This window comes from Triturus cristatus, chromosome 4_2 (genome assembly GCF_964204655.1).
Source record: "Triturus cristatus chromosome 4_2, aTriCri1.1, whole genome shotgun sequence".
NCBI lineage: Eukaryota > Metazoa > Chordata > Amphibia > Caudata > Salamandridae > Triturus > Triturus cristatus.
Genome location: NC_140586.1, coordinates 924,563,620 through 924,586,169, shown reverse-complemented (window position 1 = coordinate 924,586,169; position 22,550 = coordinate 924,563,620). Strand labels below are relative to the sequence as shown.

Here is a 22,550-nt window from a genome sequence, read left to right as displayed (position 1 = left end):
TTTTACCCTGCCGTTTCATTTTTATGCTCTTTGTAATTTATTGTTTGATCAGGATTGATACAATTTCTTTATTTCTTTTCAATGCCCATGTTCACTGTTTTTGTATGCAATTTCTCTTATACGTTTCATTTGCAATCCCATTCCCCTCCCCTTTTCCTACCCCTTTTATCTCCCCCTCTCTCCCCAATTGATATCTTGCATTGCATTTACCTGTTCATTGTTTAATAAAACTCTTTTGAACTTAAAAAAAAAAATATATATATATATATATATAAATCTGCATTTAACAAAGTCAAAAAGGAGTGGGACGAACAGAGGTGGGCAGATCTTTATCAGGCCAGCAAAGAAAGTAACTCCCAGCTTTTTTGGCAGCAGGTAAAATGGGGGAAAAAGGGGCATGCTCCAGCGCCTCAAAATCATGTAGCCCCGGAGATGTGGGTCTCCCATTTTGCCAAGCAATTTGCTTTGGAGGCAGGGGATGAAATTGAGGAAATTGAGGATGTACACACTACTTCGTCTTCTGACACAGTATTGATTTTTGAGATAGGGGAAGTAGATATAGCCTTGGATTCTGTTGCCAGTGGTAGAGCAACTGGTCCTGTCGGCGTACCGGCCGATCTGTTCCAGATCCAAAATGATAAAGTAATCTGGCAAGAGTGTACACTCTTGCTAGTGTACGCAACAGCTAGCGGGGCAGTTATTCCAGATACATGGAAGGGTGCAGAGATTTTGCCAATATTCAAAAAAGGTGATCACTCGTGCCCAGGAAATTACAGACCAATTAGTTTCATAGACGCCATTCAAAAAATTATTGGTAGAGTGATACTAAACAGGATACGAGATTGGATCATTGATAAGAATATACTAACCTCATTACAGGCAGGATTTCGTACTAATGTGAGCACGATAGATCAGGTATTTCGGTTTGTTCTGATTTATTGGTGTGTTGTCGTGCTGGCTGGTGGTACTATTTATGCTGCCTTTGTGGACCTAACAGCCGCTTTTTGACTTGGTTTCTCAAAGTAAACTTTGGAGGGTCTGTAAGGGTATGGGTATGTCTGCAGAATTGCTAACTGTTGTGGAGCATCTACATGCAGGAAATTACCCCCAGGTACGTTGGAGCATCCAGGGTAATAAAACCAACCCTTTTCCAGTATCTAAAGGGGTGCGTCAAGGCCCTATTTTCATTGTTTATTAACCGGGTTGTTGAGTATTTTTCTGCTTTTCTGCTGCACCGTCCCTTGCAGGTGTTAAGGTCCCCATACTTATGTTTGCAGATGATACTTCAATCATTTCTAAGACTCAGAGTGGTTTGCAGAGGGCCTTAATAAGATTTGAGGGGTTTTGTAAAGATCGTGGGTTGGTGATAAACGCTGATAAAACAAAATGTATGTTTTTAATTATCTGGGGATTACGTTGGGGAACAAACTCTATTGGAACCCCCAAATAGATACCATGGCCCCAAAGCATTTTCATTTAGCTGGTGTTTTGTCGAAGGAATATAAGACCTCACATACCCAACCCATGCATCCCTTACTCAAGATCTATAACACCAAAGTTTTAGCCTCTGTAACATATGGTGCCGAACTCTGGGGCGTTAATGATTTAAAGCCATTAGTCTTAGCACAGAATACATTTGTGAGAAGTGTTATTGGCCTACCACAGAGCACTCCATTAAAACCAGTCATCTGTGACTTAGGTTGTAGTAGACTGGATGAGGTTGCTAAGTGTTGTCCAATTGCTTACTGGCGGAGACTATGGACTACTCCTGAGCTATAGCAGTATGCAGCTGCTTTAAAAGATCTATGGGACTTAGATACCTCATGCAAGATCAAATGGCTCCAAAATATAAGAACTACACTGGTTAGTATGGGATTACGACATTTGTGGGATGAGCCAGAGAGGCAGCAATTTCCCCCCCAAAAAAGAGATGAAAAGACCCTATTGGTCTATGGTGGTGAATAATAACATAATTACTTCAGAAGAAACATCACTGACGGGCACATTTTTAGAGCTTAGGCCCTGCCCACAATACGAGCATTACTGGGATGTCATTATTAAACCAAGGGATAGATGTCCATATTTTCAATTTCAGGTAGGCTCATTACCTGTAAATGTATTTACATGCAATCGTCATAGTGAAAATGACAGTATGTGTAAGTTGTGTTTGGAACACGAGGAAAGTTATTCGCATATTTTATATGTTTGTCCAGCATACCAGGCACCACGGAACAACTGGTTGCGCCCACTATGTAAAAACATGGGCGTTAAGAGCAGTGTTATAGCAATGAGGATACTGCTGACCGACACAAGTGCACCATGTGTAATAGCTGTTGCCAAATTCTTGAGTTGGACGTGGTCAATCCGGGAAAGAAACACGACAAAGGTTGTCATGCCCATCCAAGTACATCCAAACCAAAGTTTGAGAAGGAAGTTAAATGATGTAGAAATGGGTAGGATGGTATCACACTGGAACATGGTCGTCATTCTAACGTAAGACGGTGTTTCCCGTTATTATTCTTAAACACACACATTTTTTTTGTACAAAATTGGCGTACTTTTGAAAAACACTGTACCTGTTCTTCTGTGCCACCCATGGTTGAGGATTCCAAGGTCATTTTTCCTGTCTTGAAGTGCAAATTGTATTACAGATTCATTTTACGCCTTTTTATATTAATATGAATTTTAAGGTTTTTTAGCAAACCATTGAAAACGTTTAATGTTTGGATTTCCATAATGATTGTATATTAATTTTATATACCCATATATTATAATAAGACTATGTATCTTTTAATGGTGGGGCGAGTGCCTTTTGTTAAATTCTAAATTGTCTTTTATGATCTTAACTGATCGGAATAAAGATTGAATGAATATATACTTACAGTGTAGACATAAGAGCACTCCTGTGTTATATATACAGAATATGTAACGGTGAAAAGGCCCCATTGCTAGAAATACTGACTGTGCAACAGTGAGAGACCTCCAGTGTGAGGTATATAGACTGTGAAACAGCGACAGCCGTCCTTTGTAGATCTACTGGTGGGGTAATAGAGAGAGAGAGGGAACCCCTGAGTTAGATATACTGACTGCATCTCTGTGTGCTCCGGTGTTAGATATACTGACTCTGTTAGAGTGAGAGAGCTCCAGTGTTAGATCTACTGCCTGTGTTACAGTGAGCGTGCTCCAGTGTTAGATCTACCGCCTGTGTTACAGTGAGCGTGCTCCAGTGTTAGATCTACTGCCTGTGTTAGAGTGAGAGAGCCCCAGTGTTAGATATACTGCCTGTGTTAGAGTGAGAGAGCCCCAGTGTTAGATATACTGCCTGTGTTAGAGTGAGAGAGCCCCAGTGTTAGATATACTGCCTGTGTTAGAGTGAGAGAGCCCCAGTGTTAGATATACTGCCTGTGTTAGAGTGAGAGAGCCCCAGTGTTAGATATTCTGCCTGTGTTAGAGTGAGAGAGCCCCAGTGTTAGATATACTGCCTGTGTTAGAGTGAGAGAGCCCCAGTGTTAGATATACTGCCTGTGTTAGAGTGAGAGAGCCCCAGTGTTAGATATTCTGCCTGTGTACCAGTGAAAGCACCCCACTGTCAGATATACCAACTGTATAACAGTGAAAGAGCTACTGTGTTAGATATAGTGACTGTTCTACAGTAAGCACAAACTGGGTTAGATATACTGTATAAGACGAGAAAGAGCTTTAATGCTGTTGTACTGACTGCGTAACGACTGCACAGTGTTACACATACTGGCTATGTATCAGTGAGAGCATGAGAGTGTTAAATGAAAGGATTGCGTAACAGTGAGAGCACACCAGTGTTAAATATACAGAACGTGCTCAGGGAGGGAGCTTCAGTGTCAGATATATCAACTGTACAACAGCGAGGGCACTCCTCTGTTTCATGTACTAACTGTGTAACAGTGAGAGTGCTCCTGTGTTAGATATAGTGTCTGTAACAGTGGAAGAACTTCAGTGTAGGATATACCGACTGCAAAAGACTAGAAAGAGCTCCAGTTGTACAGGTGTTCAACAGAGGGTGACCCAGTGAATACTTCAGTGTCATTTATACCCTCGCTGAATCCTCCAGTGTTAGATATACTGCCTGTGTTACAGTGAGCGTGCTCCAGTGTTAGATATACTGCCTGTGTTACAGTGAGCGTGCTCCAGTGTTAGATATACTGCCTGTGTTACAGTGAGCGTGCTCCAGTGTTAGATATACTGCCTGTGTTACAGTGAGCGTGCTCCAGTGTTAGATATACTGCCTGTGTTACAGTGAGCGTGCTCCAGTGTTAGATATTCTGCCTGTGTTACAGTGAGCGTGCTCCAGTGTTAGATATACTGCCTGTGTTACAGTGAGCGTGCTCCAGTGTTAGATATCCTGCCTGTGTTACAGTGAGCATGCTCCAGTGTTAGATATCCTGCCTGTGTGACAGTGAGCGTGCTCCAGTGTTAGATATACTGCCTGTGTTACAGTGAGCGTGCTCCAGTGTTAGATATACTGCTTGTGTTACAGTGAGCGTGCTCCAGTGTTAGATATCCTGCCTGTGTGACAGTGAGCGTGCTCCAGTGTTAGATATCCTGCCTGTGTTACAGTGAGCGTGCTCCAGTGTTAGATATCCTGCCTGTGTGACAGTGAGCGTGCTCCAGTGTTAAATATACTGCCTGTGTTACAGTGAGCGTGCTCCAGTGTTAGATATACTGCCTGTGTGACAGTGAGCGTGCTCCAGTGTTAGATCTACTGCCTGTGTTACAGTGAGCATGCTTCAGTGTTAGATCTACTGCCTGTGTTACAGTGAGCGTGCTCCAGTGTTAGATATCCTGCCTGTGTTACAGTGAGCGTGCTCCAGTGTTAGATCTACTGCCTGTGTTACAGTGAGCGTGCTCCAGTGTTAGATATACTGCCTGTGTTACAGTGAGCGTGCTCCAGTGTTAGATATACTGCCTGTGTTACAGTGAGCGTGCTCCAGTGTTAGATCTACTGCCTGTGTTACAGTGAGCGTGCTCCAGTGTTAGATCTACTACCTGTGTTACAGTGAGCGTGTTCCAGTGTTAGATATCCTGTCTTTGTTACAGTGAGCATGCTCCAGTGTTAGATCTACTGCCTGTGTTACAGTGAGCGTGCTCCAGTGTTATATATCCTGCCTGTGTTACAGTGAGCGTGCTCCAGTGTTAGATCTACTGCCTGTGTTACAGTGAGCATGCTCCAGTGTTAGATCTACTGCCTGTGTGACAGTGAGCGTGCTCCAGTGTTAGATCTACTGCCTGTGTTACAGTGAGCATTCTCCAGTGTTAGATCTACTGCCTGTGTTACAGTGAGCGTGCTCCAGTGTTAGATCTTCTGCCTGTGTTACAGTGAGCCTGCTCCAGTGTTAGATCTACTGCCTGTGTTACAGTGAGCGTGCTCCAGTGTTAGATATACTGCTTGTGTTACAGTGAGCGTGCTCCTGTGTTAGATATACTGCCTGTGTTACAGTGAGCATTCTCCAGTGTTAGATCTACTGCCTGTGTTATAGTGAGCGTGCTCCAGTGTTAGATCTACTGCCTGTGTTACAGTGAGCATTCTCCAGTGTTAGATATACTGCCTGTGTTACAGTGAGCGTGCTCCAGTGTTAGATCTACTGCCTGTGTTACAGTGAGCGTGCTCCAGTGTTAGATCTACTGCCTGTGTTACTGTGAGCGTGCTCCAGTGTTAGATCTACTGCCTGTGTTACAGTGAGCGTGCTCCAGTGTTAGATCTACTGCCTGTGTTACAGTGAGCGTGCTCCATTGTTAGATCTACTGCCTGTGTTACAGTGAGCGTGCTCCAGTGTTAGATCTACTGCCTGTGTTATAGTGAGCGTGCTCCAGTGTTAGATCTACTGCCTGTGTTACAGTGAGCGTGCTCCAGTGTTAGATCTACTGCCTGTGTTACAGTGAGCGTGCTCCAGTGTTAGATCTACTGCCTGTGTTATAGTGAGTGTGCTCCAGTGTTAGATCTCCTGCCTGTGTTACAGTGAGCATGCTCCAGTGTTAGATCTACTGCCTGTGTTACAGTGAGCGTGCTCCAGTGTTAGATCTACTGCCTGTGTTATAGTGAGCGTGCTCCAGTGTTAGATCTACTGCCTTTGTTACAGTGAGCATTCTCCAGTGTTAGATCTACTGCCTGTGTTACAGTGAGCGTGCTCCAGTGTTAGATCTACTGCCTGTGTTACAGTGAGCGTGCTCCAGTGTTAGATATACTGCCTGTGTTACAGTGAGCGTGCTCCAGTGTTAGATCTACTGCCTGTGTTACAGTGAGCGTGCTCCAGTGTTAGATATACTGCCTGTGTTACAGTGAGCGTGCTCCAATGTTAGATCTACTGCCTGTGTTACAGAGAGCGTGCTCCAGTGTTAGATCTACTGCCTGTGTTACAGTGAGCATGCTCCAGTGTTAGATCTACTGCCTGTGTGACAGTGAGCGTGCTCCAGTGTTAGATCTACTGCCTGTGTTACAGAGAGCGTGCTCCAGTGTTAGATCTACTGCCTGTGTTACAGTGAGCGTGCTCCAGTGTTAGATATACTGCCTGTGTTCCAGTGAGCGTGCTCCAATGTTAGATCTACTGCCTGTGTTACAGAGAGCGTGCTCCAGTGTTAGATCTACTGCCTGTGTTACAGTGAGCGTGCTCCAGTGTTAGATATACTGCCTGTGTTACAGTGAGCGTGCTCCAGTGTTAGATATACTGCCTGTGTTACAGTGAGCGTGCTCCAGAGTTAGATCTACTGCCTGTGTTACAGTGAGCGTGCTCCAGTGTTAGATCTACTACCTGTGTTACAGTGAGCGTGCTCCAGTGTTAGATATCCTGTCTGTGTTACAGTGAGCATGCTCCAGTGTTAGATCTACTGCCTGTGTTACAGTGAGCGTGCTCCAGTGTTATATATCCTGCCTGTGTTACAGTGAGCGTGCTCCAGTGTTAGATCTACTGCCTGTGTTACAGTGAGCGTGCTCCAATGTTAGATCTACTGCCTGTGTTACAGTGAGCATTCTCCAGTGTTAGATCTACTGCCTGTGTTACAGTGAGCGTGCTCCAGTGTTAGATCTACTGCCTGTGTTACAGTGAGCGTGCTCCAGTGTTAGATCTACTACCTGTGTTACAGTGAGCGTGCTCCAGTGTTAGATATCCTGTCTGTGTTACAGTGAGCATGCTCCAGTGTTAGATCTACTGCCTGTGTTACAGTGAGCGTGCTCCAGTGTTATATATCCTGCCTGTGTTACAGTGAGCGTGCTCCAGTGTTAGATCTACTGCCTGTGTTACAGTGAGCGTGCTCCAATGTTAGATCTACTGCCTGTGTTACAGTGAGCATTCTCCAGTGTTAGATCTACTGCCTGTGTTACAGTGAGCGTGCTCCAGTGTTAGATCTACTGCCTGTGTTACAGTGAGCGTGCTCCAGTGTAAGATAAATTGACGGTTTAACAGTGAGATCCTTTCAGTGTCAGATATACTAACTGTGTCACACTGAGGGTTCTTCGGTGCTAGATGTACTGCCTGTGTCACACTGAGGGTTCTTCAGTGCTAGGTATACTGCCTGTGTCACACTGAGGGTTCTTCAGTGCTAGGTGTACTGCCTGTGTCACACTGAGGGTTCTTCAGTGCTAGATATACTGCCTGTGTCACACTGAGGGTTCTTCAGTGCTAGGTATACTGCCTGTGTCACACTGAGGGTTCTTCAGTGCTAGGTATACTGCCTGTGTCACACTGAGGGTTCTTCAGTGCTAGGTATACTGCCTGTGTCACACTGAGGGTTCTTCGGTGCTAGATGTACCACCTGTAGGAGATTAAATAGAGCTTCAGTTTTATTTAAACCGACTGAGCACGACTACAAGGAGCTTCAGTGTGAGTAATGCTGACTGCGTATGAGAAAGATCGTTCCAGTTTAGAGCCGGGGTGATCCCGTGCAATGATATCTTTCAGGGTCTTCCGAACACACTCCATGTTGAAAAACAGCAGCAAGATCAGCTCCTGATCACACTGGAAGCCTTGTATTTTCTAGAATGTAGTGTGTCCTTGGCATGCAATGTACATATGGATCTTAATGAAGGCACGAGGGATAATGACGGAGGGCATCGGGACTGCTGATCAGTGCCTGAATTTACATCTAATTATTAGCGAATTGTAGGAAGCCCGCTCTTTATATAATATATCAGAAAGAGGTATCCATTAAGACTAGACAGGGTGCTCTTTTTGTGGTAGTGCGGTCGAGCAACCTTACGTTTAACAAGGAGGAGTCTTACACATTTGTTGCACACACAGAGTCAATAAATGAGACACCCTCAAAAAGGAGATCCACACCAAGTTAGAAAAATAACACTTCTTTTTATATATATTTCTTAGCACCAAGAACTTCGTCATTGGGTAAGTACTTTTTTTTAGATATCACTGTTCTGGAAGTATACAGAATTACACTTGCATTGGGTGAGGTATCAGTTTTTCAGTATACATTAGTACACTGGCACTTGTATCTTTTGAAGCGGTAATGTTATCCTACAGGAAAGAAACATTTACTGCATTCGGGCACTTAACAGCGACTTACGGGACTGTCCCCCAGGACTTAAGGCAAGTATGGGTGAGGGTCCAAGGCAGCACAGCACCAACAGGTCACCGCGGGCGGCTCTGAGGTGTCCGAGTGCAGAAGTGCAATAGAGCATCAGTGCCCCATTTAAACCAATGGGGAATGGTCCGGTCACAAAGAGACTGCGAGCTGGGGCTGGGAGACCGTCCGAGTGAACCCACAAGGGGGCTCAGTCCTTGAGATGCTTGAGCACGTAGGGACACCTCTGGTCCACTGGCACTCGGGCTCAGCTGCAGTGGTGGTTTCTCCAGCAGGTCGGGCTGTGGGAAGTACTAGCAGTAGCAGGGGAGACTTCAAAACATGCTGCAGGTGGGGACTGGGGGACCAGTCGGCCAAACTCAAAGGTGGGCCCTGATCGTGAGGGTCTCAGGACCCTGTTGGCACTGTTGGTCCACTTATCCCCGGGCTGTGGGCCTCGGTGCTGTGGTGCTTCTTGGTGTTGGGTTTTCACGGTCTGAGGATCTCACAGTTCCTGCTGTCTGGCAAGAGAGGCTGTAGGTGGGGCATTGAGGGACATTCCGAGGAAGTCCAAGGGGGGCTTGTCTCTCGATGGTCTCTGTGTATCAGGGGCATCGTCAGTTCACAGCAACTGTGCCCGGGGGACTCGTGTGCAGTGCTGTTTGGTCTGGCGGGGTCGCGCTGGTAGATGCTCCCATTTCGTTCCTTTGGTTGCCTGCATATATGCAAGGAAGCAGCTCTTCTGCTCCAAGGGAGATGTTGCTGTCCATGTGAAGTTGTGGGTCACTCTTCCACAGCTTTTTGGAGGTGACTTTCTGGATGAGTCGGATCCTTAAAATTGTCAGGAACAGCAGGAAGGTCAATATGGTTTGTGCCAAGTCAGTTGCTGCTCTTCAGGTCTCGCGTTGGGGGCTCTTCTTTGTCCTTCTTTCTTCTCCAGGCAGACGGATGTGATTTCCTGGTGTCAGAGGGTCCCCTAAATATTCACATTTAGGGGCGTTAAGGGGAGAGAGGTGTAGAAGCCTATGGTTTACTTAACCTCGGGATCACTACACCCCCCTAGATGACTGCTTCCTTTGGCAGGTTACCATCACCCTGTCCCAGAATTCCTAATTCCATCACACACGAGATAGTGGAATTCCTATCTTCGTGGTCACTCCAAGCTGCCCACCCTAGAGGTGTGTCCAGTCTGGCAGTGCAAATCGCCTCCTGCATAGCTACTTTTCCCGTCTGCCCTGGTGCTAAATGGCTTCACGGCAGGGGATGGCATCCTCCAGGTCTGGGGAAGCCAGGCTCGCATATCAAAGGCCTCCGGCTCTTTGAAGCTCCCTTCTTTGACATGTTAATTTCCATGAACAAATGCCAAGGAGTCTAGGAGAGTCGGCATGCTGGTGGGACGTAAATACATCATTGAACGGATCGACTGGCATCCTCTGACCCAGCAGGACTGCGTACTTTTGATACAATGCCATTTGATGACTGCACTTTGATAGCCTATGTCTGGTTTCCATCTCCTAAAATTTCTTGCGGATTTGAGGCTTGAGCCGAGAGTGGGAGGCAAGTGCTCACTGCTTTGTTGGTGAGATTTACCACTGTTTTTATTTACAAAATCTATAGCGGTTCTAATCTGTACAATTTTACTGTGCTTTTTACTGTGAATTGGGGCCATTGAAAACGGGGCTTTTAAGTGCTTTTATTTAGCTCTACCTGTTTTTATCCTGTTTTAAACCCAGTGAGTGGTGTTTTAAGCGGTGAGGCTACCTGCTTACAGCTGGTTTTCCCGACGCGGCCGCCATCTTGGGTGTAGTGTAGGGAGCAATTCTAGCGTCTGTCTCCCTCGCGCTATATCTAGGGTGATGGCGCGAGCGCGCAGTGTTGCCACTCTTGAGGCTTGAGCCGAGAGTGGGAGGGAAGTGCTCACTGCTTTGTTGGTGAGATTTACCACTGTTTTTATTTACAAAATCTATAGCGGTTCTAATCTGTACAATTTTACTGTGCTTTTTACTGTGAATTGGGGCCATTGAAAACTGGGCTTTTAAGTGCTTTTATTTAGCTCTACCTGTTTTTATCCTGTTTTAAACCCAGTGAGTGGTGTTTTAAGCGGTGAGGCTACCTGCTTACAGCTGGTTTTCCCGACGCGGCCGCCATCTTAGGTGTAGTGTAGGGAGCAGTTCTAGCGTCTGTCTCCCTCGCGCTATATCTAGGGCGATGGCGCGAGCGCGCAGCGTTGCCACCCTTGAGGCTTGAGCCGAGAGTGGGAGGGAAGGCATGGCTTGGCAGTTCGGGCTGGACTGTTCCCATGAGGCACAGGGTCAGACTGATTTGCATATGGCCATGTCTGAACTGGGGTGGCAGAGTGGGCTAAAGAACGGTGATGGATCAAACCCAGATCTGTTGACTGGGTGTGAGTGTTTGATTGGTTCTGACGCTCCGTCCATCACCACCCCCTTTTGTACCGCTTTGTTCGCCATAAGTTGGCAGGGTATGCTCAGACGTGAGTTCCTTGCTCACTTTGCCACTGGATTCAAGCAAGCCTGGCTGAAGACGGCTGAAATGCCAGAAACCGGTCCTAGGAAGCTTGTTTCCGGTCCAGGGAAGGCATGGCTTGGCAGTTCGGGCTGGACTGTTCCCATGAGGCACAGGGTCAGACTGATTTGCATATGGCCATGTCTGAACTGGGGTGGCAGAGTGGGCTAAAGAACGGTGATGGATCAAACCCAGATCTGTTGACTGGGTGTGAGTGTTTGATTGGTTCTGACGCTCCGTCCATCACCACCCCCTTTTGTACCGCTTTGTTCGCCATAAGTTGGCAGGGTATGCTCAGATGTGAGTCCCTTGCTCACTTTGCCACTGGATTCAAGCAAGCCTGGCTGAAGACGGCTGAAATGCCAGAAACCGGTCCTAGGAAGCTTGTTTCCGGTCCAGGGAAGGCATGGCTTGGCAGTTCGGGCTGGACTGTTCCCATGAGGCACAGGGTCAGACTGATTTGCATATGGCCATGTCTGAACTGGGGTGGCAGAGTGGGCTAAAGAACGGTGATGGATCAATCCCAGATCTGTTGACTGGGTGTGAGTGTTTGATTGCTTCTGACGCTCCGTCCATCACCAACCCCTTTTGTACCGCTTTGTTCGCCATAAGTTGGCAGGGTATGCTCAGACGTGAGTCCCTTGCTCACTTTGCCACTGGATTCAAGCAAGCCTGGCTGAAGACGGCTGAAATGCCAGAAACCGGTCCTAGGAAGCTTGTTTCCGGTCCAGGGAAGGCATGGCTTGGCAGTTCGGGCTGGACTGTTCCCATGAGGCACAGGGTCAGACTGATTTGCATATGGCCATGTCTGAACTGGGGTGGCAGAGTGGGCTAAAGAACGGTGATGGATCAAACCCAGATCTGTTGACTGGGTGTGAGTGTTTGATTGGTTCTGACGCTCCGTCCATCACCACCCCCTTTTGTACCGAAGGAGTCTAGGAGAGTCGGTATGCTGGTGGGACGAGCGGGTCGACAGTAAATACATCATTGAACGGATCGACTGGCATCCTCTGACCCAGCAGGACTGCGTACTTTTGATACAATGCCATTTGATGACTGCACTTTGATAGCCTATGTCTGGTTTCCATCTCCTAAAATTTCTTGCGGATTTGAGGCTTGAGCCGAGAGTGGGAGGGAAGTGCTCACTGCTTTGTTGGTGAGATTTACCACTGTTTTTATTTACAAAATCTATAGCGGTTCTAATCTGTACAATTTTACTGTGCTTTTTACTGTGAATTGGGGCCATTGAAAACGGGGCTTTTAAGTGCTTTTATTTAGCTCTACCTGTTTTTATCCTGTTTTAAACCCAGTGAGTGGTGTTTTAAGCGGTGAGGCTACCTGCTTACAGCTAGTTTTCACGACGCGGCCGCCATCTTGGGTTTAGTGTAGGGAGCAGTTCTAGCGTCTGTCTCCCTCGCGCTATATCTAGGGCGATGGCGCGAGCACGCAGTGTTGCCACCCTTGAGGCTTGAGCCGAGAGTGGGAGGGAAGTGCTCACTGCTTTGTTGGTGAGATTTACCACTGTTTTTATTTACAAAATCTATAGCGGTTCTAATCTGTACAATTTTACTGTGCTTTTTACTGTGAATTGGGGCCATTGAAAACGGGGCGTTTAAGTGCTTTTATTTAGCTCTACCTGTTTTTATCCTGTTTTAAACCCAGTGAGTGGTGTTTTAAGCGGTGAGGCTACCTGCTTACAGCTGGTTTTCCCGACGTGGCCGCCATCTTGGGTGTAGTGTAGGGAGCAGTTCTAGCGTCTGTCTCCCTCGCGCTATATCTAGGGCGATGGCGCGAGCGCGCAGTGTTGCCACTCTTGAGGCTTGAGCCGAGAGTGGGAGGGAAGTGCTCACTGCTTTGTTGGTGAGATTTACCACTGTTTTTATTTACAAAATCTATAGCGGTTCTAATCTGTACAATTTTACTGTGCTTTTTACTGTGAATTGAGGCCATTGAAAACGGGGCTTTTAAGTGCTTTTATTTAGCTCTACCTGTTTTTATCCTGTTTTAAACCCAGTGAGTGGTGTTTTAAGCGGTGAGGCTACCTGCTTACAGCTGGTTTTCCCGACGCGGCCGACATCTTAGGTGTAGTGTAGGGAGCAGTTCTAGCGTCTGTCTCCCTCGCGCTATATCTAGGGCGATGGCGCGAGCGCGCAGCGTTGCCACCCTTGAGGCTTGAGCCGAGAGTGGGAGGGAAGGCATGGCTTGGCAGTTCGGGCTGGACTGTTCCCATGAGGCACAGGGTCAGACTGATTTGCATATGGCCATGTCTGAACTGGGGTGGCAGAGTGGGCTAAAGAACGGTGATGGATCAAACCCAGATCTGTTGACTGGGTGTGAGTGTTTGATTGGTTCTGACGCTCCGTCCATCACCACCCCCTTTTGTACCGCTTTGTTCGCCATAAGTTGGCAGGGTATGCTCAGACGTGAGTTCCTTGCTCACTTTGCCACTGGATTCAAGCAAGCCTGGCTGAAGACGGCTGAAATGCCAGAAACCGGTCCTAGGAAGCTTGTTTCCGGTCCAGGGAAGGCATGGCTTGGCAGTTCGGGCTGGACTGTTCCCATGAGGCACAGGGTCAGACTGATTTGCATATGGCCATGTCTGAACTGGGGTGGCAGAGTGGGCTAAACAACGGTGATGGATCAATCCCAGATCTGTTGACTGGGTGTGAGTGTTTGATTGCTTCTGCCACTGGATTCAAGCAAGCCTGGCTGAAGACGGCTGAAATGCCAGAAACCGGTCCTATCAATCAATCAATCAATCAGTGATACTTGTAGAGCGCGCTACATACCCGTAGGGTCTCAAGGCGCTGGGGGGGGGGGGGGGGGGTGCCGCTACTGCTCGAACAGCCAGGTCTTCAGCTTCTTCCTGAAGGAGAGGTGGTCTTGGGTCAGGCGCAGGTCAGTCGGGAGGGAGTTCCAGGTCTTGGCGGCCAGGTAGGAGAAGGACCTTCCTCCTGTAGTCCTAGGAAGCTTGTTTCCGGTCCAGGGAAGGCATGGCTTGGCAGTTCGGGCTGGACTGTTCCCATGAGGCACAGGGTCAGACTGATTTGCATATGGCCATGTCTGAACTGGGGTGGCAGAGTGGGCTAAAGAACGGTGATGGATCAAACCCACATCTGTTGACTGGGTGTGAGTGTTTGATTGGTTCTGACGCTCCGTCCATCACCACCCCCTTTTGTACCGCTTTGTTCGCCATAAGTTGGCAGGGTATGCTCAGATGTGAGTCCCTTGCTCACTTTGCCACTGGATTCAAGCAAGCCTGGCTGAAGACGGCTGAAATGCCAGAAACCGGTCCTAGGAAGCTTGTTTCCGGTCCAGGGAAGGCATGGCTTGGCAGTTCGGGCTGGACTGTTCCCATGAGGCACAGGGTCAGACTGATTTGCATATGGCCATGTCTGAACTGGGGTGGCAGAGTGGGCTAAAGAACGGTGATGGATCAATCCCAGATCTGTTGACTGGGTGTGAGTGTTTGATTGCTTCTGACGCTCCGTCCATCACCACCCCCTTTTGTACCGCTTTGTTCGCCATAAGTTGGCAGGGTATGCTCAGACGTGAGTCCCTTGCTCACTTTGCCACTGGATTCAAGCAAGCCTGGCTGAAGACGGCTGAAATGCCAGAAACCGGTCCTAGGAAGCTTGTTTCCGGTCCAGGGAAGGCATGGCTTGGCAGTTCGGGCTGGACTGTTCCCATGAGGCACAGGGTCAGACTGATTTGCATATGGCCATGTCTGAACTGGGGTGGCAGAGTGGGCTAAAGAACGGTGATGGATCAAACCCAGATCTGTTGACTGGGTGTGAGTGTTTGATTGGTTCTGACGCTCCGTCCATCACCACCTCCTTTTGTACCGAAGGAGTCTAGGAGAGTCGGTATGCTGGTGGGACGAGCGGGTTGACAGTAAATACATCATTGAACGGATCGACTGGCATCCTCTGACCCAGCAGGACTGCGTACTTTTGATACAATGCCATTTGATGACTGCACTTTGATAGCCTATGTCTGGTTTCCATCTCCTAAAATTTCTTGCGGATTTGAGGCTTGAGCCGAGAGTGGGAGGGAAGTGCTCACTGCTTTGTTGGTGAGATTTACCACTGTTTTTATTTACAAAATCTATAGCGGTTCTAATCTGTACAATTTTACTGTGCTTTTTACTGTGAATTGGGGCCATTGAAAACGGGGCTTTTAAGTGCTTTTATTTAGCTCTACCTGTTTTTATCCTGTTTTAAACCCAGTGAGTGGTGTTTTAAGCGATGAGGCTACCTGCTTACAGCTGGTTTTCCCGACGCGGCCGCCATCTTGGGTGTAGTGTAGGGAGCAGTTCTAGCGTCTGTCTCCCTCGCGCTATATCTAGGGCGATGGCGCGAGCGCGCAGCGTTGCCACTCTTGAGGCTTGAGCCGAGAGTGGGAGGGAAGTGCTCACTGCTTTGTTGGTGAGATTTACCACTGTTTTTATTTACAAAATCTATAGCGGTTCTAATCTGTACAATTTTACTGTGCTTTTTACTGTGAATTGGGGCCATTGAAAACGGGGCTTTTAAGTGCTTTTATTTAGCTCTACCTGTTTTTATCCTGTTTTAAACCCAATGAGTGGTGTTTTAAGCGGTGAGGCTACCTGCTTACAGCTGGTTTTCCCGACACAGCCGCCATCTTGGGTGTAGTGTAGGGAGCAGTTCTAGCGTCTGTCTCCCTCGCGCTATATCTAGGGCGATGGCGCGAGCGCGCAGCGTTGCCACCCTTGAGGCTTGAGCCGAGAGTGGGAGGGAAGTGCTCACTGCTTTGTTGGTGAGATTTACCACTGTTTTTATTTACAAAATCTATAGCGGTTCTAATCTGTACAATTTTACTGTGCTTTTTACTGTGAATTGGGGCCATTGAAAACTGGGCTTTTAAGTGCTTTTATTTAGCTCTACCTGTTTTTATCCTGTTTTAAACCCAGTGAGTGGTGTTTTAAGCGGTGAGGCTACCTGCTTACAGCTGGTTTTCCCGACGCTGCCGCCATCTTGGGTGTAGTGTAGGGAGCAGTTCTAGCGTCTGTCTCTCTCGCGCTATGTCTAGGGCGATGGCGCGAGCGCGCCGAAGGCGCGCCAAAGGCATGCCCGTCTGCGCCCGTCCGCGACCGACCGGGGCTAGGGGCCAGACCCCTGGGTTTTCCTACACCCCCTGACTTGCTGGCAACCCACAGACAGGAGATACACTATACTAAACAAGAACTACTATCTCTATGCCGGACACTTAAATACAGCTGCTATCATACCTCGCAAGCGGACTCTTTACCCCTCGTCTGTGAAACCTGCAATCACACCTTCCAACTCTCGAAAAAGGAAAAGCCGGCGATACCCAAGTTAAAAATATTGTTACTAAACTGCAGATCTCTGAAGAAACATAAAATAGAGATACATGATCTACTGACGGAGAGATGTCCTGATGTTCTATTTCTTACCGAGACGTGGCTAGACGTAACCTCGTCACCCGAAACCCTCGATGCCACCCCTCCAGGCTATTGCTTACTTAGATTAGATAGACAGAAACAGAGAGGTGGGGGGTTAGCTTTACTGTATAAATCAGATTTAGAATGCACCTTATTGAAGGCTTCACTACCTAATAGCGAGGGAGGTTTTTTCACAATAAAAGCAGGAACCAAAAACATCATCAACGGGCTACTCATATACCGCCCGCCTGGAGGGGCAGCTCAGTTCGGTGACCATCTCATAGAACTGATCACCCAGCCGGCACTTCGATATAAAATATTTCTTATTCTAGAGGATTTAAACCTTCACTTCGATATTTCTGATTGTAGGGAGGCACAAGATGTGGCAGAAGCATTGAAAGGCCCTAGAGCTTAACCTACAATCCAACTCTCCCACCCACCAATTAGGCTATCTTCTCGATCCCATCTTTGCCAATTGGTAGGGTGTTAAGGTTTCTCCCCCGATCAGAACCATCTGGTCAGATCACTTCATTATCCCGTTTGAAATAGAAAGTACTTCCTCAGAACCCAGATCTAACAAACCTCTACCCCAGAAACGTAGAGACTGGAAAAAATTTAATCAGGAGATATTTAAGCTTGCTCTACTTGAAAAACCCCCACCCCCTAGCAATACCTTACAGGAGGCGTGGAATAGCTACGAAAGATGGGTGTCCAACGCGTTAGACACGGTAGCACCCTGGACACACAAACCGCCCGCAAGACACACTAAAAATGCCCCCTGGTTCTCCGAAGAACTCAAAATAGCCAAAGTTAAATGCAAAAACTTGGAAAGACAATGGAGGAAAAATTACAACCAAAAAGGTAAGTCACTTTACAGCACAGAACTAAATAAATATCACAAACTTATAAGAACAGTGAAAGGCGCCCACTTCAAGGGTAGAATAGAATCTGCCGACAACCCCACCAGAGAACTCTTTACTATCTACAAAGAGCTAACGGTTCCAACCAGACTCGAAGCGCATGACACCTACTCCAGTGAGTTATGTGACTCTATAGGTGATCATTTCGTTGGCAAGATTGATAAAATCTATGCCACTTTTACAGACAACATTGATCCCTACAACAAACATGTGGAAGTCAGAGATAACTTCTCCACTAAACACTGTCTGACATATTTTAAAGTACCTGAGAGACAGGAATTGCTGAATATTGCTTACAGCATACAATCTGGCTCCCCCTGGGACGTGTGCCCCCCCAAACGCTGTAAGGGAGTCTTGGAAAGTATGATTGACCAGATTATTCATATCGTCACCCTCTCTTTCCAAGAATGCCATGTGCTTGATGCATGGAAAACAGCCCAAGTCATCCCTTTGAAAAAAAAAAACTAACACCCCCATCTCCCAACTTCAAAATCTTCGTCCCATCTCTCTTCTCCCCTTTTGCTCGAAAATTACGGAAAAAGTGGTCAACGGGCAACTCACGACATATCTAGAGGAGGAATCCCTTCTCCACCCCACCCAATCGGGGTTCAGAGCCGGCTACTCGACGGAGTCAGCCATCCTCTATTCCACCGAATGCCTCAGACAGATGGTGGATGAAGGGCAGACAGCAGCGCTGGTTTTATTAGACCTAAGTGCAGCTTTCGACACCGTGATGCACACAACGCTGCTGTCTCGCCTCTCTGACATGGGAGTGAAGGGATCCGCCCTTGCCTGGATAAAATCCTTCCTAGATAACAGGAGCTTCCAAATGCACTGCCACCCTTTTAAATCTTCCCCCCGCAAGCTGAACCATGGGGTTCCACAGGGCTCCAGCTTGAGCCCCACCTTGTTCAACCTCTATATGGAACCCCTAGCCCATATGGTTGAAGCCTTCGGGGTGGATATTGTCACCTATGCTGTCGATACCCAACTGATGATCAAGCTCACGCTTGACCACACGGAAGACGCCACTAATTTCTCCAATTGCCTGTCATCTGTGGCAACATGGATGAATAACAACTGCCTGCGCCTAAATGGCGATAAAACAGAACTTTTAGTCGTTGGAAAATCCCCAAATGCCTGGTCGCACATGTGGTGGCCCGCGGAACTAGGAAATTTTCCCACTCCCGTCGAATCTGTCAGAAACCTCTGTGTAATGATCGACTCTGATCTTTCCTTCAGGTCTCAGGTTAGCAAAGTTACAGGTAGGTGTTTCAGTACATTAAAAACTCTCCGAAAAGTCCTTGACCTGCTCCCCATCAATGCCAGAAAAACTCTCGTCCATGCCTTAGTCACACCCCACCTTGACTACGGCAACATTCTGCTCTTAGGCTTAAGTAAAGTAGGCTTACACCAACTTCAGTGCGTCCAAAACGCTGCTGCCCGCCTGGTACTTAACCTGCCCCGTAGAGCATCTGGGAAGAATGCTTTAACAAAGCTCCACTGGCCACCGGTCAAGGAACGCATTAAATTCAAAGCCCTATGCTTCACGCACCGCATCGCCCATGGAAAAGGCCCAAGATACTTGCAAAAGCTCCTTACTATCTACCGCCCCACCCGGAATCTAAGGTCCTCCGGAGCGATGCTGTTCAAACTCCCCCGCATTCGTAGAGCCAGAAAGGGTGGATGTTCTTTCAGGTACCTGGCTCCCAGGCACTGGAATGAACCACCACTTGACCTCCGTATGGAACCTTCAGAAACCAGATTCCGTGCTAAACTTAAAACTCACCTGTTCCCACCCAATTAATCTCCTCTTCTCTTCTTGACCTCTACTTCGCTCTCTCTAACTCGATGCCTCTTGTGACACAGCAACAATCCAGCGCGGGGACACACTATTTTTAGTGCAGCCGGGCGCTTTAGAAATGGCTTTATTATTATGATTTCTCTGATATTACAGCAGATTATGTATCTGCCTCTATGTATTTGAGGCTACGAATGCTATTGTGTCCCATATATCTTTTATGGTGACTGCCTGTTTATGTAGATTGAGAAGTTTTTATGGAACTAAAGTGGACGCTCTTCAAAATTCATATTTCTGTCCTGATGATGACCCTCGAATCATTTAAAGGATTGAAACGCCGTCGACCCCAATATTGTGGCTTCAATGAATGAGGATACCATTCTTTTTGTTGTGTATTTTTGTTTTGTTTAGAAACCTGTTTTTGTGATTTTCCCTCAGCCAATATCTGTTTACACCTGTCAATGTTCACAATTGTAACACCGTTGGTGTAACTCTATGAGCGCCCCGATTATTATATTTAAATGTGTTTTGCTTTTTTTGATAATATTAACATTTATTTTCTATATTTGTAAAGATTATTTGTACATGGGTATTGTGTGTAGCAGAAGCCCAATATTTTGGTGGTGTATATACATTTTCTTTGTCTTGATTGTTATTTTTGAATGTTTTCTTTCTCACTTTAAAAAAAAAAAAATCCTAAGTGGTGTACTTGAACCGTTGTTTGGACTACATTGATAATTACCCCTGGTTCAGGTTCTAGGGTTGTCCCTGTTGTATGCAATTAATTATGTTCATTTACTAGCCATCCTGTTGGAGGAGGTGTAAACACCTCCTGCCAGAGCAGGCGTTATTTCCGACCTCTGAGAGCAGTGCTCTCATCTCCAAGGGGTCAGAAACTCATCTGTGGTGGCAGGCTGGACAGGACCAGTCAGCCAGCACGCTAGAGGACTAGTAAGGTTAAGGGAGTACCTCTAAGGCACCCACCGGGTGTTTGTATTAAATCCTTCACTGGAATCAGCGTGGGTTCATTATATGAGGTGTCTGATACCAAACACCATAGGTTTCAGTGAAGCCATTATTTAGCAGAGAAACTTGTTTTGACCAGTGCCCAGTACATACCTTGAGATGGCTTCACTGATCACTTGTAATATCCAGCAATGAAACTAGACATTACAGAGGCATATCTACTCATGCATATATGTCGTCATATGTGCTATAATGGTACCTGCCTTAGGGCTTCAAGGCCTTCTGTAGGGGTGACTTACATATGTCCATGCAGTGACTTTGGCATGGCACACAGGAGTGTGCCATGTCATGTTTTAAAACACGGTTTGCGCCATGTCACGCAGCCTGCAATGGCAGTCTGTGTGAAATTTGCGTGTGGGTCCCGTATGGTGGCATAAGATATTAGGGACCCTCTTTAGTACCCATGCCCTAAGTACCTGGGGTATCATTTGCTAAGGACATACAGGGGTGCTGAAGTCCTTGGCCAATTTTAGAACAATCAGACATCACCTTGTTTTAGGGAAGGAGCACTGGCACTGAGGTCTGGTTAGCAGGTCTCAGTGCACTGCCAGAGTCATAAATCATCATCCAATAGCTAAAAAGGGGGCAAAAAGTGGGTGGACAACTGCAACAAAAATCCAGTTTCCTAAACAAATACATGCTGGCTCAGACGGGCCGCCTGCACTTAGCGTTTATGGACCTGAGTTCAGCATTCGATTGTGCTAATAAAGGGCCACTCTGGAGGAAAATGCTAGATATGGGGGTGGCGGTTCCACTGGTCAAGTTGTTAGCTAAATTACATGAAGATGTGACGGGGGGTTGTATTAGGTATGGGACTAAAGGGGAATATACCCCCCAATCAGGATTAATCGAGGGGTGCGTTAGGAGTGAGTTCTGATTTTTGCTTGTACATTAACGATTTGGACGCCAGTTTATTGCTTGTGGAAGCAGATGCAACTAGGTTGGGGCCTAGAAGAATCCTCCATTGTTATATGCAGATGACTGTACTAATCTCAAGAACAGCTATGGGGTTCCAGAGGCTGTTAAATAAATGTGTATAACTCATGAGTGACCTTGGTCTTTTGACTAACATAGCTAAGTCTCATACTATGATTTGTGGACGTCCTCTGAGCAACCAAAAATCCCACTTCATTCACGGCACTAAACATTTATTCCATTATTTGTGTACCTGGGGATACCTTTTTGACTCCAAATGCACTTGGTGACACCTTATGTGGGTTAGAAAGTCTCAGGTTGACAAAACGATTCAAGCAATTGTTGGGTTTGAGGGGAAGCTCAGTTCAAGGCCTCTGAATGTGATGATCCCACCATAAGGCCCGCTGCTGCTTTGTTTTTATGTATGGAGCAGGAACTTGGGGGCATGTCAACATTCTGCACCTACAGGTCAGTGAGAAAGTGCTTCTGAGGAGACTCTTATCCGTTCCTACCACTGTCCCTACTTATGCCTGACATGCTGAACTGGGTCTACCATATCTAGAGGGCTGTGTCATGTTAGCCCCTCTTCAAGTGTGGCACTCTGTCTGATCCAAGCAGGAACCTCTCCTGAACTAGGGCATAATCACGGTGAGTATAAAACTAGATTATGCTCACCGTGTACCAAGGCTAAGGTAAATCAAGGAACAATTTACTATGCTCGGGAGGTCGGAATGTTTTTGTAGTCCACATGATATGACCACCCTATCAAAAAAAATGATTAAAAGCTGAGTTTTTTTCTATGCAAGGACGTAGAAGAAAAAGTCAAGAGTTTAGCAAAAAGTGTGACTGCCCATCATCTAATAGTAACAACTGATCGTATGGAGCCTTATCTGAACTTATTACTGCTTCGTTATCAGCATCTTTATCTGCTAAGATTTAAATTTAATATAGCGCATCTTTTAGTTTAACACCCCAGACATGTATATATTGATTGAGGCCTTGAGCCATGTCCATGTGATTAGAAGTCCAATCAATCTTTGCTCCATTTTCTCTTCTTCTGTCAGCTGTATACCGTGCCTAGGACACTATACCTTACACCATTGTTTAGGTCCCTGAATATTAGAAGCCCTGTATCATTTGCAATCTGAATATATTTGTCTGATGGCACACAAGTTTATAATGGCTGCAGTAGGACTGAGGAATATGGTAGGGTAATGATACTTTAATCCATGTGTCACTTTGTTAAACCCTATATCTGGAATCCCAAATTCTGCTATTTGTATATATTCTGTTCTATTGATTAATGATTTTGATATATTTCTTACCTATTGATGGATTTTACGTACTGTGTTCTTGTATGGTTTGACACAAGCTGAATAAAGATTTTAATGGT

At 46.6% G+C, this 22,550-nt stretch overlaps 1 protein-coding gene across 2 annotated transcripts in view; it reads right to left on the bottom strand.

Annotated features, from left to right (window-relative positions):
- The window catches only part of LOC146835421 (complement factor B-like), a 687,940-nt gene that overhangs the window by 464,451 nt on the left and 200,939 nt on the right, over positions 1–22,550 (bottom strand). The window lies entirely within an intron of this gene.